Below are 19,978 nucleotides of genomic sequence, written 5' to 3' on the forward strand. Positions count from 1 at the left end.
CCAAGTTGGGCATTATTCAGAAACGTGCTTGGGCCTGACTGGCTGAAGGTCAGGTCAATCTTAGCTGCATTTTCACAGTCAAACCTATTGTTTCACACTCCAGTCAGTGTGGTAAACGAAATATTCAGGAAAAAAAATCATAGTATTCGTATTAGTTTCCTACTGCTGCTAGAACAAATTACCACAAACTTAATGGTTTAAAACACTCAAATTTATCACTTTATGGTTCTGGAGCTCAGAAACGGAAAGGGGTCTCTCTGAGCTAAAATCAAGGTGTTGGCAGAGCCGTGTCCCACGGAAAACCCACTTCTTGCCTTTTCTTGCTTCTGGAGGCTGCCCACCTTCCTCGGCTCCCGGGACCCTCCCCCTTCAAAGCCAGCCCTGACCACCAAGAATTTCCCGCCCCCCTCTCCCTGGTTCCTCCACTCACTCATAAGGACCCTGATGACACTGGGCCCACCTGGGTGATCCCGGCTGACCGCCCACCTCACGGTCAGCTGATAAGCAACATTTACCGCTTAGCCTAAGGTAGTCACTGTTTCTGGGGATTAGGACTTGGACATCTCTGGGGCCTTACCCTGCTGCCCACAGATGGGTTACTGGTCTTCACAGAACAATGGTTCTGCACAGGCAGATGATCCTGTGCCTTCGTCCAGTGTGGGGACAAAGGCACAAGCGTTGCCACTGAGCCACCAACGCCTCCCACTGGAAGCGGGACTGTCCCGACTTGCGCCATCTGTGAATTCCACCCCACTGGTGCTCCAGGCTCCCACCAAGAGGACCCCTGCATCCCCACTGCCTCGCCACCATCTACTCAGCTCGCGCAGGCATTTCCTGCTGGTGCCCCTCGACCCTCCGAACTCTCAGTCCAGCCCCTCTGTCCCTCTGAGCCACTGTCGCAGTTACAACCTTTAAGTTATTACCAAGTGACTTCAGGTGCGCCTCTCCGAGTTGGACTGTAATCTCCGTGGGGGAGTGCAGTTCTGTTCTGTTCCCCATCGGAGCTGTGACACAGTTCTAAGAACCCACACTTCGATGGAGCTCCGGGAATGTTTGCTGAAGGAACGAGCCTCCCACTGAATGAAAACGAGATGGGAGGAGGTTTACAGAGGACAGTGAACAGCAGGGGACGCGGGTTTGATGACTGAAGCTGACGGGTTATCAGGATGCGGGATCCACCCAACAGTGCCTCTGCTTTCATCATGGAAACTGTTCACGAGATGGTGGTGAAGGGGCCAGACCGACAGGCTCAGCCCTAGCTCGCCTGCCCACGGCAGGCCCTTAACCCCCTGTGCCTCCTTGTTTTCTCTTTTGCAAAACACAGTAGTGGTACCTGCCCCACCCTCCCCTCCCCCCCAGCAGTGTAGTGATGGCTGAGTGCACGGTGATCAGTCTTCTTCGGACTTGGGCAGAGCCCGGTGCATTGTGAGTGTCCCTGAGAGCCACACACCGTCCTCATCAGCACAGCTGTCAGAAGTCCCCACGCCGACGCCACAGCACAGCCGTCACCCATGGACCAGCCAGGAACTGGAGTTCACTTGGAAAAGAGGGATGGAAGTGTTTTTTAAAGCACGTCAAGGTGGTTTATATAATGTCATTTAATTAACCCTTCAAAAAAGGACCTAACGTCAAGAGTCTCTAAATTGATCTCTAATGGTCACTAGTGAGCAAAACGAAGGTGTGAGGACATCGTACCTAACACGTCCTCACTCCTTAACCTTCGTTTTGCTCACTAGTGACCATGAGAGGTTTAGGGATCCCTGACCCTAATTTAAGGTCCATTTCAATAATAATAACAAGTCGTCAAGAGCGAACAATCTATTACTTCAAGAGAGGTGTTTGTAAATTTGCTGAGTGGAAATGAACTTACTAAAGCATCAGCCCTGGGGACGGAATGAACTGCCCCGGGGGCAGGGGAGCAGCAGCCGCAGGACTGCCCGCGCCTCGTGGCGGATCACAGGGGCCTTGGGAGGGAGCAGCAAAGAGCTCCCAACAGGTTCTCCATTTTATTGGAGAAGCATGAGGAGAGATGATTCCAATTAGAAAAGAACAAAATGCTGAAGGTCACATACGATACAAGATACTGCATGTAGGGCTAATTAGCGCTTTAAAGAAGAAGTCACCTGTCTAAGCAGTAGACAGTGAGGGCTAACTCCACAATAATCATCTCTGACTCTAATTGGAGAGCTACCCTTTGGAAGCAGAGCTCAGAGAAACAATTTGCAGATAACATCAAAAGAGATTTAATCATATGCCTTCCTATTTGAAAATGTTAGCTGCCACTGTGCAGACATATAATCACTAATCTACCATACGAAAGATAGAAAACTCAGCCCACCCACTATTTCTCCTTCTCTGCAAAAATTATTTTTTCTCTGATGGCTCGTTTTCTAACCAAGAAACTTACTGCTTATGTGGTGGCTTATTTTCTGCTGCTAAAGTATTAACTGTTCAAATGTCCTGAGGTGAGAATATGGGAAAGTGGACTCCTGGGCTTTCTCAACATCACTGTACAGGAAGCTGGGAAGTGGAACCTACTTTTACAACTTTGGGAATCAGGGGCAGGAGGGGAAGGAGCTAAGGAAGCATGAACGCCCAGGGTCTCCCGCACCCCAGGGTCGCCTGCCACTCACCCCATCCGAGCGTCCTGTCCCTGCCACACACCGAAGGCAAAGAGCAGGGCAGGGAAGAGAAAGCGGTGGAGTCTCGGGGACCTGTCATGCATCAGGGATGAGGGCCTGGGCAAATCCATGCATCGCTCGGCTGGGGATGCCTACCCCTATTTGACCTGGTCGTGGACCCTGGCTCTGTCCCAGAGGTAGGGGTGCAGGGGGATTCCCTGGGCTGATGGGCCTGAGAAGGGTGAGCTGAGACCCCTCTCACATGGTGGGAGGTTAAAACTGAAGGCCAGTCTGCGTGCTAGTTCTTTGGCCTATGACCCAGCCTTTTAGCTAAGAGTCGGCCAAGGGGAGGTGGGCGGGGAGGGTGCGGCCACCGTCACCCTGTGTGAGTGAGGGGATCCTGCAGGGGACGACAGCAAACCCAGGTGGTGTCGTGGTTTCTCTGCAGCTCAGCCCTGTCCCTGCCCCCATGGGCCTTCAGGACCAGGCTGGCTCAGCAGACCCGCTTCCCTCAAAGATGAATGCAGATTGCCTGGAGTCAGCCCGGGGCCAGGTGGAGACATGCTGCCCAGCTGGGCGAGGAGAAGATGTTAGGCAGATGGGGAATGTACAAGAGCCACGAATGTGAGGGACAAGCGCGACAGCCAGTTATCACTACTCTTCTCAACAGTGCACTGGAGAACAAGCCTTTGCAGTAAAATAAAAAATAAAAACCATGAGTTATAAGGGATGAGAGAAAGCAAAGCTATCATTTTCTTGCAGATGATACGATTGTCTACCTATAAAATCCAAGAGAATCTATGAATAAACTACTCAGATTAATAAAAGTTTAGGGCTTCCCTAGTGGTGCAGTGGTTAAGAATCTGCCTACCAATGCAGGGGACACGGGTTCAAGCCCTGGTCCAGGAAGATCCCACGTGCCGCGGAGCAACTAAGCCCGTGCCCCACACCTACTGAGCCTGCACTCTAGAGCCCGTGAGCCACAACTACTGAGCCTGTGTGCCACAACTACTGAAGCCCACGCGCCACAACTACTGAGCCTGAGCTCTAGAGCCCACGAGCCACAACTACTGAGCCCGCGTGCCACAACTACTGAAGCCCGCGTGCCTAGAGCCTGTGCTCCGCAACAAGAGAAGCCACCGTAATGAGAAGCCCGCGCACCGCAACAAAGAGTAGTCCCCACTCGCCGCAACTAGAGAAAGCCTGTGTGCAGCAACAAAGACCCAACACAGCCAAAAATAAATAAATTTATTAAAAAATAAAATAAAAAAATAAAAGTTTAGCAAGATTTGGAGGGGACAAGAGCAATGCACAAAATTCATATCATTTCTTTACAGTAGCAATAACCAAGTGGGAATTATAATTTAAACTGTGTCATTCATAGTCACAGCAAAATCTGTAACATTCATAGTTGCAGCAAAATCTAACAAATGTGCAACATCTTCACAGAGAAAACAACAAACGTGTTATTAAAAGATATAAAGGAAGAATTTAATAAATGGGGAAAAATTTCATGGTTAGAAATTTTATCCAATTTCATGGATAGAAAGATTCAATTTTGTAAGTGAATTCTCCAAAATCTTTAAATTCAATGAAAATTCAATCAAAACTCCATCAAAATATATGGGGAACTTAAAAAACTGATTTTAGAGAATATGTGTAAAGAAATAGCTTAAGAAATGCTTGGGGGCTTCCCTGGTGGTGCAGTGGTTAAGGATCCGCCTGCCAATACAGGGGACACGGGTTCGAGCCCTGGTCCAGGAAGATCCCACATGCCACGGAGCAACTAAGCCTGTACGCCACAACTACTGAGCCTGCACTCTAGAGCCCGCGAGCCACAACTACTGAGCCCGAGAGCCACAGCTACTGAGCCTGCATGCCACAACTACTGAAGCCTGCACGCCTAGAGCCCATGCTCTGCAACAAGAGAAGCCACCGCAATAAGAAGCCTGCACACCACAACAAAGACCCAACGCAGCCAAAAATAAATAAATTTAAAAAAAAAAAAGAAAAAAAGAAATGCTTGGAATGATACACTACCTGGAACTGGCTTCAAAAGAATCTGGGGCAGGGGTGGGGGGACCAAGGGGGAGGCGTAGATGAAACCAGATTGGGCATGAATTGATTATCACTGCAGCTGGGATTGGGCTATCCTATTGGGTCTACTTACATATGTTTAAAATTTTCTATAATGTAAGGTTAAAAAAGTTTGAGAAGGAAAAATACCAAAAACTCTTTTTTTGAGAAAAAGCCAAATTGGGAGAATTTACAAGAAAATGAATACATCAAAGGTACAGTCATAAAGATTGTGACAACAGTACAGCAGTAGAAAAACAGATCAAGGGAAAAGAAGAGCTCAGAAGCAGTCTTGTGTGTATTTGGGAATTTTGTAATCTGATGGTGGTGGCGTCACAGGTCAGTAGGAAACACGGACATTCAATATATAATGTGGGGAGACTGGGTCTCTCTATCGGGAAAACCTGTTAAACAAGATTCCTGCTTTACGAATAAGACAAATCAAAGCCTAAATGTGACCAACCAAAAACTAGTAGGATGAAATATAGGTAATATAGGATTTTGTGATCACGAACATAGTGTGAAAAGAGGAAGGGGCAGAATAATTAATACAGCATGGTGCCACTTAATGTAAAGTAACACTTTCAAAAATAAATTTGTATAATGGACACATGTACATATGTAAATTTTTTAAAAAGGAATATAAAAATACAAACTACCAAACTGTTTACCACTGGGTGAGTGAGGACAGGCCTCTGTGTTGTTCATAAAGGATTCCTAAGCTATATCTATTATGTATTTTTTCTTTTAAAAGGATTAGAAACAAGTATGACAAAATATGTAGTTAAATTTGGGTTATGGAAACACAATGTGTTTTGTAAAAATTCTTTATACTTTTCCTGTATCTTTAATTTTTTTTCAAAATTGCAAAAAGACAAAGAAATAAGAAATCATTCAAAGAAATAACATCACTAAACAAACTTGGAGTCAAGACAAGCTGTCCTAGGAGAAAAGCAGAAGGAAGAGCTGTAAGGGCTCCAAGGAGAGATTGCAGGACAAGGACAGAGGATCAGGAGTGGGTGAAGGAGGAAGAGGCCAGGAGGTGAAAGCGCCAACAGCAGCCATCAGAAGTAGGAGAAGCAGGTGGGAAGTGCTGTCCTGGACACGGGGAGCAAACCTGAAGTCACTCAGGATGCTGGGCATGCACAGTGCAAGGCAGTTAAGTGACTCGGGGGCCAGGGAATGATGTGGAGACGATGAGAAAATAACATGTGTATAATTGGTGCTCCTAAAGAAAAAAACCAGAAGAAATAAAAGAGAAAAAATTAAAGATACGAATGCATAAAGGTATCTTTAAAAAATGAAAAATTTTTATCTTTTGGTCTTATGTTGCAGGACAAAAAAGTGATACAAGAAGATGGATATAAAATATCTTGATTAAGTAACTCAACTTCAAGGAGAGATAAAGACCCCTGGTTTATAGATGGGAAAGTATCAAAGGCAGGAAGAGGTCCAGAAGCCAGAGCCAGGGGAGGGGCCTGGGGGTGCCAGGCAGAGGGAGGGGTTCTGTCATCGCCCCTGGCCGGCTCACACAAGAGGGCGGGGTCCTTGTGGGCCTTGGGCAGGGACAGAGGTGATCCACACCCAAGGAACCAGCTGAAGGGAGCTTCTCGAATGCTTAATCATGGGTCTGCATGCCCTACATTGGATCAAACTCTGTAGGAAAGCTCAGGAAGGGCCCCTAAGGGGCACCAGCTAATCTTTCAGTTACTGACAAGACTGGACCAGGGAGCTTAACTGATTTTTCCAATACTCCACAGCTGATTAGAGAGAGCCAGAACTCCTTCTAGCTTTTATTGGATTCTTAATCTGCTGCTCTTTGTTGGAAAGATCAAATGTATAATATTTGTAGTTTTCTCCATTTATTTTTTAAAATAATGTATTTAAAAAATATTTTATATCCATATATTTACATTTAGATTATATATCATATAAAACATTTATATAATATATAATATATAACTATATAGAATACTATATACTATATATAGTATAGCTATATATTATGGTTATAACATATGTAACTATAATACTATATACTATTATCCCAAATATACTATTTTATATTCAATATATTTTATATACAATATAGTATACATTATATTGTATATATAGTATTCTACATATTATATAGTATATATGGAATATTTAATACATTCTATATGTCATATACCGTATGTAATATATAATTATAATTACATACTAAATACTAGATAACACAAATTGTTACATAATTACATAATCTGCTACAGAAGTATACATACATACGTAACTATATATATATATATATACACACATATACATACATAACTATACATATGATAACCTAAAATACATAACGCATGTCATACACACGCATAACTGAGAGCAATGTCAGCGGCTCACCTGGTGGTGCCCTCCTTGCTGACTCAGCCAGAGGGCATTTCTGCGTCTGGATCTTCTTCCTTCTATTCTTCAGCCGTCTCAGTACCTCCGACCCCTCCCCAGGAGGCTCCTCTGCAGCCTCCTGTCTCCCAGGGTTACACTAGCTCCATCCGTGACAAGACCGCGTTTGTATTTTCTCATTTGTGGCACTTCTTTCTCTTTCCTACGACGTTACAGTCCATCAAGCTTGGAGCACCGTTTCCCCAGGGGTCACTCCCCCGTGGCCTCTGCGGGACATTCTGTGGCACTTGGCACTCGACCACATTGTGCGGATGAGGTGCAGACATTGCTTCTTTTCTGTGCCTTCGGAATTGTGCTTCACAGGTTGAGAAAAATCTTACTTAAATAAACTCTATGAGGCTGGGATTCAAAGCAGGAAGCAGCTGCGGCTGAAACTTCCAACTGGACGATCATCTGTTTAAACGGCAAGAAGTAGCCTGTGAAATCGAAAGTAAACGCAAAGGTGCCTTTGGACAATGTATCGAAGGGACTGAAAACCAACCAAATATCACAAAACCATATGAAGAATTTTTTTAAATACGCATTTTACAGGTCAGGAAACAGAGGCTGGGGGATACTGGATAACTTGACTGGCCTAAATCATTTGTCAAAGCAGGTGATTCCCTCTAGGTTATTTCTTCTCCAATGTGGCTGGGAAGCAGAAGAGGCAGACGGGGAAGCATAAGCCTCTGTGATCACTAAGAGGCAAAGTGAAGTTCAGGGGCCAGAAGCCGGAAAGAACCTGGGCAGCATAGCGGAGGTCAGGGCCCGGTGTAAACCTGGGCGATGCTGAGGCTGCCCTGGTGGCTGTTGTGGACAGAGGTGCACCCACAGCTTGACTTCACTGGTCTTTGCACACCTGGTGAGTTGGCTGGTCCCGCTTGCAGGAAGATCCAGTGTAATGTGAACAGGTATGATTCTGTTCCAATGTGTGTGGGTTTCCCCCATGCCTCCAAGCGATTCTCTGGGTGACCTACGAGTCAGTCAGTTCTGGCTTTTGTACCTGGAGGTAAGTGTCAGATTCCACAGGGGAGGGGCCCAGGACCCCAAGACTGCCCCCCACCCAGTGCCAAACGCAAGTCCAGGTTGTCACCTGTGCTTCTGGCCAATTGGCTATAGTCTGGAGGTTCCCACGACTCCTCCTTGGGTTCAATTAATTTGCTAGAGTGGCTCACAGAACTCAGAAAGCATTTTACTTACTAAATGACCGGTTTATTATAAAAGGATGAACTCAGGAGCAGCCAGATGGGAGGCACGTGGGGCAGGGCGTGCAGAGGGGGTTTGGGGCCCCGTGATCCCTCCAGGCGCCCCTCTCCCAGCATCTCCATGTGTTCACCCACCTGGATGCTCTCCAAACCCCGTCTTCTGGGTTTTCATGGAGGCTTCATTGATTGAACTGCTGACCACTGGGGGTAGATTCCACCTGCAGCTCTCTTCCCCTCCCCAGAGGTGGGGAGTGGAGGTGCGACTGAGGGTTCCAACCCTCCTATCACTTGGTTGTGCTGCATTTCTATACACTAATAATGAGCTATCAGAAGATAAATTAAGAAAACAATCCCATTTACAATCTCATCAAAAACAATAACACACCTAGGAATAAATTTAACCAAGGAGGCGAAAGACCTGTACACTAAAAACTGTACACCACTGATGAAAGAAATTGAAGACACAAATAAATGGAAATGTATTTTGTGCTCATGGATTTGAAGAATTAGTATTGTTAAAAATGCCCATACTACCCAAAGCAATATACAGATTCAATGTCATCCGTATCAAAATTCCAATGGCACTTTCCACAGAAATATAACAAATATAAAATCTGTATGGAACCACAAGAGACCCTAAACAGCCAAAGCAATCTTGAGAAAGAAGAACAAAGCTGGAGTCATCATGCTTCCTGATTTCAAACGATATTTCAAAGTTATAGTAATCAAAACAGTTTAACATTGGCATTAAAAAACAGACACACAGATCAATGGAAAAAATATAGAGCCCAAGAAATAAACCCATGCACATGTAGTCAATTAATTCATGACAAAGGAGTCAAGAATATACAATTGGCAAAGGACAGTCCCTTTAATTAAATGGTGCTGGAAAAACTGGACAGCCACATGCAAAAGAATGAGTCTGGACCACTATCTTACACCATACACAAAAATTAACTCAAAATAGGTTAAAGACTTGAATGTAATACATAAAACTCTTAGAAGAAAACATAGGCAATAAGCTCATTGACATCAGTCTTGGCGATAATTTATTGGACTTGACACCAAGAGCAAAGGCAACAAAAGCATAAACAAACAAGAGGGACCACGTGAAACTAAAAAGCTCTGCACAGCAAAGGAATCCATCAGCAAAATGAAAAAGCAGCCTACTAAATGAGAGAAAATATTTGCAAGTTATATACCTGATAAGGGATCAATATCCAAAAGATATAAAGAACTCAAACAACACAATAGCAAAAAACAAACACCAAAAAACAATCTGATTAAAAAATGGGCAGAGGCTCTGAATAGACATTTTTTCCAAAGAAGACATACAGGTGTCCAATAGGTACATGAAAAGATGTTCAACATCACTAACCATCAGGGAAAGTCAAATCAAAATCACAATAAGATATCAGCTCACACCTGTTAGAATGGCCATCATCAAAATGACAAGAAATAACAAGTGTTGGTGAGGATGTGGAGAAAAGGGAACCCTTGTGCACTGTTGGTTGGAATGTAAATTGGTCCAGCCACTATGGAGAACAGTATGAAGGTTCCTCAAAAAATTAAGAATAGAACTACCAGATGATCCAGCAATTCCACTTCTGGGTATTTATCCAAAGAAAGCAAAAACACTAGCTGGAAAAGATACCTACACCCCCACGTTCATTGCAGCATTATTTACAACAGCCAAAACATGGAAACAATCAGTGTGGCTTCTGGGGCATCACGATTTTCCTTCTTTCTTTTTTTTTTTAAAATAAATTTGTTTATTTATTTATTTTTGTCTGTGTTGGGTCTTCGTTGCTGTGCGCGGGCTTTCTCTAGCTGGGGCGAGCGGGGGCTACTCTTGGTTGCGGTGCGCAGGCTTCTCATTGCGGTGGCTTCTCTTGTTGTGGAGCATAGGCTCCAGGCATGCAGACTTCAGTAGTGTGGCACACGGACTCAGTAGTTGTGGCTCGCAGGCTCTAGAGCGCAGGCTCAGTAATTGTGGCACGTGGGCATCAGTAGTTGTGGCTCGCTGGCTCTAGAGCACAGGCTCAGTAGTTGTGGTGCATGGGCTCACTGGTTGTGGCTCGTGGGCTCTAGAGCACAGGCTCAGTAGTTGTGGCACACGGGCATCAGTAGTTGTGGCTCGCTGGCTCTAGAGCACAGGCTCAGTAGTTGTGGCACACAGGCTTAGCTGCTCCACAGTATGTGGGATCTTCCCGGACCAGGGTTCGAACCTGTGTCCCCTGCGTTGGCAGGTGGATTCTCAACCACTGCGCCACCAGGGAAGCCCAAGGGGCATCACTATTTTCTTGGCTGTGCTTCTCTTGGGAAACTGTTATCAGGGTCCCTTTGAACCATGGTGGCTGGCACAGACTGCCCGGTTTATGGCACACTGACCACAGTGTGGAGGGAGAAAGTTTTATATTGAAACAAAACCAAGAAACACTACAGATCCAGTGGTCATTCCATCACAGTAACATAAGATTCCTCTCGTTAGGCTTCCGTTCGAGAAGTCCCAGCCCCACGGGGGATGCACCACGGAGCTGAGGAAGCGCCAGGGCCCTGTTTCGACACACCTTGTCGGTCACTTTGAATTCTTCTTTGTGAAGAGGCTCCCTAACCTGGCTAAGCTCAGACCCCACAGAGCCTGGACCCGCCCCGTTCCCACCACGGGACTGTCCTTAGGCGGTCAAGTCCCCAGAGCCTGCTCCGACCGCTGCTGCCCCACCAGCAAACCCCTTCCCCTCTGAGTCCCATAAACAGCCCCGCATCTTCCAAGAGGGAGTCACGGCACCATTTTGGAATCCACGCTTGGCTCTGCTCCCTTACCTGCTGCTGAGTCCTTCCTCCAGGTGCCCAAGTCCTCCATGACCCGGTGTAACGTGAACCACATCTTCAATTTGATTTCACTTAATTTCTACCTAGACTGAAAGGCATCACTCTGATGCCAGCAGGAACAGGGAGGGTGTGAAACAGGTGATCTATTCAGAGGAGGGCATTCACGGCTAATCCAATCCCACCGGGGAAATAAAGATAAATCCACTTGCCTCGACCACTTTGTACCTGGCACACTGAAGGAGGATGGTTGGATTTGCAAAGACCTGAGCTAAGGCTCCCCGGGGGGCTGACGGGAGGAGAGGAAGGAGGACACACAAGCTGGTCTTTAAGGAGGGCTGTGTGGGTGGGCGCCTCGAGCTCCCTGCGGGGCACCCCGGCCCTGCTCCTCACGCATTCAGCATCACCCCACCCCCCAACTCCCATCACCCTCTCCCTAATGTCCCAGCCATCTCTTCCCAGGTCAGCCCCGCCTGGCAGACCCTAAGCCCTAGGTTCGCCCCTCGTGGTGCCCGTTTGCAGACAATCCACACTTTCGGACTGAACCTGTGGCCACTGAGACGGCCTGAGTTCCCGTTACGGCCCCGTAGTGGGTGTCCGTAGGGGCTGGTAAGTTTCTTGCATTTGTTTTTGATAATATCCTCCTCCGTCTACATTCTTTCCATTGTCCTTTCTCTCCTATTAACCATCTCTTTGTCTTCCTGGTCCACGCTCTTCAGCTTTGTCGCCTGGCCCTTCCACTGCATTTTTACTTTAGCTACCCTGGGTTTAATGCACAGCTTACTGAATGTGGCCTGCTACCCACACCTCCCCTGGATGCGGACCTCCCTTTCCAGGGTACCTTCACCCCGGTGCTGCCCGATGGCCAGTCAGAGCCTCGCCCACACCCATGCTCAGCGATGCAGTCCTGTCCTGCTGTCACCATCAGGGACACCACATCTCGGTTTCTCACTATTTCTCTGCATCTGAGGGACCTTGGGGCAATCGAGCTCCTCCTCAGAGTGATTAATAGTTCACAGGGTTGGTCTTGGAACTGAGAGGTGCACGGACATGTCTGACTAATGAGGGACACTTGAAATGCGTATGGATCAGGAAAGGTCTGCACTTGTGATCTTTCACCTGGCGACACACAGGCCGGGGGTTCAGAAGGGAATCAGAATTCTCAGCAGCAGCTGCCAAAGCCAGAAAACAGTCCCCCAGCTATGATTCTCCCTCAAACTGAAATGTTAATACAAATCATTACTTGTATTTAACTTATTCATTTTATGTAGCACACACACATACAGCACTCGCCCTGGGCTGAGCTAGAGTCTTCCTGAGTATAACTCAATCCCCATTTTACAGGCAAGGAAACCGAGTCAGAGACATTGAATAATCACCATACCTCAGGTGACCAGAGAGTGGCCAGAGGGCAGACAGGCAGCTGCCCCTTCTGCACCTTGAGGCTGTGCCGCCCTCCTGGTTCGCAAGCGGGAGCTCTCAGGAGAGTAACGACCGCTTCGGACCTGTCTTTGGGTGGAAGGGATTCCCAGGAGCAGATGCAGCCCCGAGGCCGAAGGCCAGGCAGGAAGGAGTCTGGGAGCCTGGGGAGAAGGAGGGTGAGGCAAGGGCCTCGGCGGCCGTTCACACACCCAAGGGTTTGGGTTCATCCCAAGGGCCACAGGAGGCACTGGAGCATTTCAAGCAGCCAAGTTATACAGTGTACATCTTGAAACGATGCCCTGTTATTTGAAGGGTGGATTTAGGGTGGGGGCAGGCAGGCCCCTCCAGCAGGCAGTGGAGACGGGAGAAGTGGGATATTCAAACATATCTGGAGGGAGGTCACCTAGGGATGGACGGATGAGGGTGTTCGGAGGAGATGGGGAACCAGTCACGGGATGTGGGAAGTTCCAGGCCTAGTCTCAGCCCTGCTATAAATTCGCTCTGTGACTTCAGGCCAGTTACCTAACTCCTCAGGGCCTGTTTTCTCCTGTGTTAAATAACCAAGTAGGCAACGTGGTGGTTGTTAGGAGATCTTGTGTATGTTCCATAAAAAGGGAACATTTAGACCCGTTTCATGTGATGCTGCATTGATTTCCCTAATTGGGCAGCTGATGAAAGCTTCCTTAATCAGTACCTGCAAAGAAAAATTAATCTTTCATTTCCCAGTGTGGTGCGGCTGTGGAAGTGTTTGCATTCCTCCTTCACTGGTTGTTTCAGCAGGAAAGTAGGAGACCTTGAGCCGGAGTTAGTGCCCGCTCACCTCCTCATCCAACACGGGTGGAACCTGCCATGTTCCAGGGGGCTGGCACTTGCTTCCCTCTGTCTGACCTGCACGTGCCCCTTCTTCTAAGAATTATTGTTTAGCAGTCAGTCTGGTCCCTGCTTTAGTCATCTGCAATTTCAGCATCTTTCAGTCTGCTGCAACTTCTTAAAAGGTTTGGGTTTTTAACTTTTTTCCCTGAAAATTTCAAATATTAAAAACATTTGTTCTTTTTCTGATTGTAAAGTGAGATACGGTTGTTGCAGAAAATTTGAAACGTGTCATTGTGACTTAAGCGATGAGTTGTCTGAGACCGACTGATGTACAGGGAGCCGTGGGGGAGGGTGGACGGAGGTGCCGCCCGCAGAATCAACGCTAGAGATGGCCCTGGAGGCCCCTGCCCCCCCCTCTAAGGAAGAGTCCAAGGTCACACGGCACAGGGGCTGCCACGGGCTGAGAGACCCCACGCTCTCCTGCTCCAAACACCTGGATGCCAGTGAAGACAGCCCGTGACTCGTGGTCACTGTGACCAGGGGACCGGCGAGGAGGAGACACCTGGATGCAGGTAAGAGTCTCACACAATCTGGGATTTTCCTCTTTGTGTAAATCTTTCATCTTTTGATATGACTCCCATGGACAACTCACTCCTCCTCAGGATGCATGAGGGTTTCCACTCGAAGGAAACTCAGTGGCAGAGATTTATCTGCTGTAGCTCAGGCGGGGAGGGAGGAGGGGGGCGTTCCACGACCCCAGTGACACCACTCCTCCTGTCACTGAGATAGACTTGGCTGTGGTGTCTGGGGCCCAGGAAGAAAGTGCTGACAACTGTCATTATTTCTACTCTCCCTAGAGGACGCAGAACATTAAGTGTAACTTGCTGATGGCTTTCAATGACAGGAGAGAGATTAGTGTGAAGAATCCTGCTCAGCGAGAGGGATGGACTGGTGACCTGTTCTAATTTCTTCTGTCGTAAATAAACAGGGGGCATTATGGCTTCCACAGTGGATGGAATTATGTACAGAGCTATTCCAGGTCTGGGGCTGTTGAAACACAGAACTCGAGACAATGCCCAGTTCATGTGTGCTGCGCTCACCTTCCCTGCGCACCTGTGCTTTCCCATCGCTGTGCCCTCACCTTAAGCCATTCTCCCAAGGAGGGAGGGAGAGTGTTATTTTCCCTCAAAGACTCCCTGGTTCAGTGGAGTGGCTGAGATGGGCGGCCAGCCGACCAAAGCTCTCGGGCTAGAGGTTCACCCACAAGCTAGCCTGGTGGTCACGACTGACTCACCCTCCTGGGTCTCAGAAACGCCCCCCAACACTCCCGTTCTCGTCTCAGCACTTCTGCTATTAATGGGTTTGGTGACCTCGGCCAACTGACATTCTGATACCCATTTTCCTACGTTCTTTTATTTCTATGGGGCAAGGAGTCAGGTCACTGGTACTAAGGATAAGTGTACTTATAGTTTGGATATATCTGGCCACGCTTTCAAAAGACAAAAATTTGTATTTTCACAAGGACTGTGGGAGAACTCCCTTCTCCCTTCATGTCTTGCAGTTTATGGTAGAACGCTTCTAATATTTCTCAAACCAATAGGTATTATTTTACCTGTAATTTCCCCTAAATTCTAGGAAGGAGGAAACTCTGTTCCCATGTTTTTGAAGAGTTTTTAGTTACATGTATTTTCCTTCTGTAAATAACCTATTTTATGCTTTATATATTTTCCTCTTGCCTGTCTCTTCACAATTTCAGTTTCCTTGTCATTTTAAGGCATCTTTATATTGTATTGATATTAACCACTATCGGTTATCAAAATTGCACTTAGTTTTTCAAAGTATCAGTTTGTCAGCTGACTTGCATTTAATGTGACATCTGCACCCCTCTTTAAAATCTTTATTATTCATATTAGAGCCACTTTGTGACAGAGCAGTGTTAAGAGACAGGGGGTTTTCTGTCTTCAGATTCCCCTCCCTTTGGTCGCTGGTGCAGCCCTCTCTCTGCACCTCATTTGTGTGCTTCTGTCTGTCGTACACGTAGACCCCACCCCACCTGTCACTGTCTGTGGGCGTGTCTGAACCGTAGCATAGTAAGTGTCCAGAACGACCGCAGAGTTGTGTGCACAGTATCACGAGGCCCCAGAGGAAGGGCCAGGACATCTCTCTGGTTGGGGGGAAACATGTCACACACATGCTGGTGATCTTCACGGCTAATGGTTGTCCAATGATGCTTAGTGGACAAACACTAAATCTACAGACTTCGGGGGAAAGTTGGTATGTGGGACACAGCATGTCCCCGAAGCACATCTCTGTCCTTGATACAGTTTAGAAGTTGATACACAGTCCTGTTAGTTTGATAAAATGGCATCTGGAGGGTGCAGGGTCACTGAACAAATTTTTGGCGTTATCATTCACTCAAGTCTACATCAAAATTAATCTGACAGCCACACATGAAGAATGTTAAGAGTCCTGCTCTGTCTAAAAGTACTGGTCAGCATTGGAGATGATTTAGGAATTTGGTACATTTAACGGAAGCAAATGACTGAAGACTGAAGCCAAGAATGGAAGGCCTGGGCTCAGCTGAACACTGTCTCCAAGGTAGAAGAACCCACCACAGAGCCGGGCCCTTGTTGGCAACATCAACCTCAATGGGACTATTCCCCCAAAGGCAGTTCTCACAGGGCTGCCTTCCTTCCCTCGCCTGGGCAATACCCCCCCTCACCCCCACAGCAGGCCAGGCGCCTCCTGCCGGAACCGTGCTATGGCAGGTTGGGAGTTCTGGCTCTACTACCCAGACTGCTATGTTCATTTCCCAGCCTCTCTGCCTGAAACAGACTGAACAGACCGGACTTTGATTCGAAAACTTGTTAAAACAGACCTTCAAGCAAACCCCAAATCAAGGAGTCAACAAGAGCAAAAATCCTTTCTGAGGAGCATTGGGTTCAACCCTCTGGAAACTCCCATTAAAACCAGGATCTGGCCAAGGAAGGGAAAAGGGTGATAGGGAAAATTAATCCCTTTATTTTGGTTATCACATTTTGTAAAGATTAAATCTGGTTGAAAAAGCACAGAGACAGTCCCAGACGGAAAACGGCAGGTTTCTCCACACTTGGAGAGCCTGTAGAAGGAGGGCAGCTGTGGCTTGGTGACCAGTGCTGGTCCTGCCTGCGCTGCTTTGCTGAGGCTCATCTGAACAGCCCGGAGATCTGCCTTTCTCTTTCTCACCCACCCCTCACAGCCCACCCACTTCCCAAGTCTCTCTCCAAAGGCTCTGCTTCCCTTCCAGAAGCTCAGGATCTGGACAGTCGCAACACAAGCGCCTCTGACAGCTGACCCAGCGTGGAAGCTGCCCGTGGCCACCGGGTCCTAGTGGAGTCTCAGGAGCTTTAGAAAAATACCTATCCACTGTCTTGAAAATCAGAAGAAGGACAGTGACCTCATCCTTGTTCTCCTTGTCTTGTGGATATTTCAGAATGGCACCCAGTACACAAAAGTTAACTCAAAATGGATTGAAGACTTGAACATAAAACCTAAAACCATAAAATTCCTAGAAGAAAACATAGGCGGTAAGTTCTGCGAATGGGTCCTGGTGATGATTTTTTTGGATGTGACACCAAAAACAAAGGCAACAAAAGCATAAACAAACAAGAGGGACTACATCAAACTAAAATGCTTCTGCACAGCAAAGGAATCCATCAATAAAATGAGAAGGGAACCTACCAAATGGGAGAAAACCTCTAACAAGGGGTTAATATCCAAAATATAATAAACTCAAACAACTCAATAGGAAAAAAAAAAAACCCAATCTTATTTAAAAAATGAGCAGAAGATCCGAAGAGATGTTTCTCTAAAGAAGACATACAAATGGCAACAGGTACATGAAAAGATGCTCAACATCACTCATTACCAGGAAAATACAAATCAAAGCCACAATGAGATATCACCTGACACCTGTCAGAATGGCCATCATTAAAAAGACAAGAAATAACAAATGTTGACGAAGATGTGAAGAAAAGGAAACCTTGTGCATTGTTGGTGGGAATGTAAATTGGTACAGCCACTATGGAGAACAGTCTGGAGGTTCCTCAAAAAGTTAAAAATTAGGGACTTCCCGGGAGAGCCAGTGGTTAAGACTCTGTGCTCCCAATGCAGGGGGCCTGGGTTCCATTCCTGGTCAGGGAACTATATCCTGCATGCCGCAACTAAAGATCCCACGTGCCGCAACTAAGACCTGGCACAGCCAAATAAATAAATAAATATTAAAAAAAATTAAACTATGATATGACCCAGCAATTCCACTTCTGAAGAAAATGAAAACATTAACATGGAAAGATATATGCACCCGCATGTTTACAGCAGCATTTAAATAGCCAAGATATGGAAGCAAACTGAGTGTCCATTGATGGATGAATCAATAAAGAAAAATGTAACACACACACACGCACACACACACACACACACACGAATACTAGTCAGCCATAGAAAAGGAAATCTTGCCATTTGTGACAACATGGATGGACCTACAGGGTATTATGCCAAGTAAAATAAGTCAGAGAAAGACAAACACCGTATGATCTCATATGCGGAATTAAAAAAAAAAAAACACATGACAAAAACTGACCTCATGGTTACAGAAAACAGATTGGTGGTTACCAGAGGAGGGATTAGGGGTGGGTGAAATGGGTGCGGGTCCAAAGCTACAAATTTCCACTTATAAGTCCTGGGACGCACTATACCGCACGGTGAGTGTGGTCTCATTCCGAAGCAAAGGTGTCCAGTGATCTTGGTGAGTCTCACCCAGCTCTGCAGGTCAGTGGTGGCTCAACACAAATGGGATGAGAGGGGAGATCATGCTTGTAACCCTAGCATTGCAAAGGGAGCCTCTGAACAGAAGGGTCAGCTGGCAGATGTGGAGTACAGGTTTTCTCTATTTAATAGGTCGTTTTAAGAGGGATGCGTTGATTCCACAACATGCTAGTTTAAAGCCATCCAGGACTATGTATTCCTTTATTTAAGACGCGCATTTTCCCACTTGGGGCGTGAGAAAAAGTACGGTGTTCACTCACTGTACTTTCCCTCTGGTTTCTATTTCCCTTGTTTTTAAAGACTCTTTATCAGCTCCAAAAGACGAAACATCCTCAAATACGAAAGGTCTGCTCTCCTTTTGAAAAGACTAGCCCCAAGAAACACACCCACATTTCCACAGACTTCAAAACTGTTCATTAAAATGCACTGAAAGAGAAGAACGTTGAGGAGGGCTGGTGGGGGTCTTGGGGTGCCCACTCAGGGGGACACACACTGGAGAAGGGCTGTGGGGTCTTGTAAAGTATCCAACAAGATTGTCTACGGAGAGATTTCTTAGAAACAGAAGGTGTAACCAGGAGATGTGGATAACCAGGGGCAGTTAGCTGGAAGGAGTTTTAACCAGGTGATCACAGGAGTCAGGTCGTCACATTTCTATGGTTAAGCACTGGGATATCTTGTTTAATTTTTTCAACTGGCAACCAATTTAAAAAATTAGTTCTGTTCCCTGCTAATCAATCATGCATTAACAAGCAATAAATATTTGAACCCTCTGCTAGGTACTATAGGTGTTAAAAGAGACAGAAGGGGATTTTAACCTTGTCTGGAAATCAAGATGTGTGCACAGCATGACCTGACTGGAACAAGGAATATATTGAGAATCAACAGCACAGAGAAAAGCACAGGGACTGGGAAATGAGGTGGCAGAGGAAACGGGCTGTAACCGGGAAAATAAAACGTGGGTGGTGGTCAACTCCCCGTTTGCTCGTCCACAGCTCACCAGTCCTCGAAACCCGACTTTCAAGTAATTCAGTGGTTTGGTGCATGTTCCCCTCCCCAGCATTCTCGAAAATGTTTAATGTGTGGGACCAGCCAGCTTATTGAAAAGTTACAATTTAATGAACCAAAAATATTGTGTAAGGCCTATATTCGACATTAAGCAGGCAGACTGCATAGAAAGACAGGATTTCACCTTCATCTACAAAACCCATTCACAACCTGCACGTGTGCAAAGCCCGGGGGTGTGTGATTTGGCCCTGCGGCTCCACGCTTCGACCTCGAAGCTTCCTGCACACGCAGGCCCCCAGCCTCCTGGGCTGTGCTGTCAGAACCAAGACGGGGCAGTGCCACTGGCACCGCGGGTCAGCATGGGCCGTGGGCGTGGTGGCTGCCGTGGAGCTCAGCCAGCCTTGTTGAGGTAAGTGGGCCGCGGACTCATTGTCTCGAGCAGCACTCTCCATCCCCTTAGCCGTGCCAACCCTCAGGGGAATTTGGTGGGTGAGGACGTGTCGGACTAGAGGCCAACTCCAGCACCTGTGTGCGTGCGTTTGTATGTTTCCGTATGTGTGTGTGCATAGTGTGGGTGCATGTGTGTACACACGTGTAGTGTGTGTATATGTATTTAAGTATGTGTGTACATGTGTGGGTGTATGTTGTGTATACGTATGCACGTGAGTACTGTGTGCGTATGTTTCCTCTGTGGGTGTTGCTTTGTGTGCACACGTGTCCTCTGCATGGACGTGTATGTGTATACACGTGTGTGCATGCGTATGTGTTTTGCACATG

The 19,978-nt window shown here is 46.8% G+C and overlaps 1 long non-coding RNA gene across 1 annotated transcript in view; it reads right to left on the reverse strand.

Annotated features, from left to right (window-relative positions):
- Positions 1–1,369: 1,369 nt before the first annotated feature.
- The window catches only part of LOC137756031 (uncharacterized), a 55,990-nt gene continuing 37,381 nt past the window's right edge, over positions 1,370–19,978 (reverse strand). Inside the window, exons 3-4 of the long non-coding RNA XR_011072158.1 lie at positions 7,083–7,535; positions 1,370–1,537 (exon numbers count right to left, since the gene is read on the reverse strand). This is a non-coding gene — a long non-coding RNA (uncharacterized lncRNA). The remainder of the gene's footprint in view (positions 1,538–7,082; positions 7,536–19,978) is intronic.

This window comes from Eschrichtius robustus, chromosome 21 (assembly GCF_028021215.1).
Source record: "Eschrichtius robustus isolate mEscRob2 chromosome 21, mEscRob2.pri, whole genome shotgun sequence".
Taxonomy (NCBI): Eukaryota; Metazoa; Chordata; class Mammalia; order Artiodactyla; family Eschrichtiidae; genus Eschrichtius; species Eschrichtius robustus.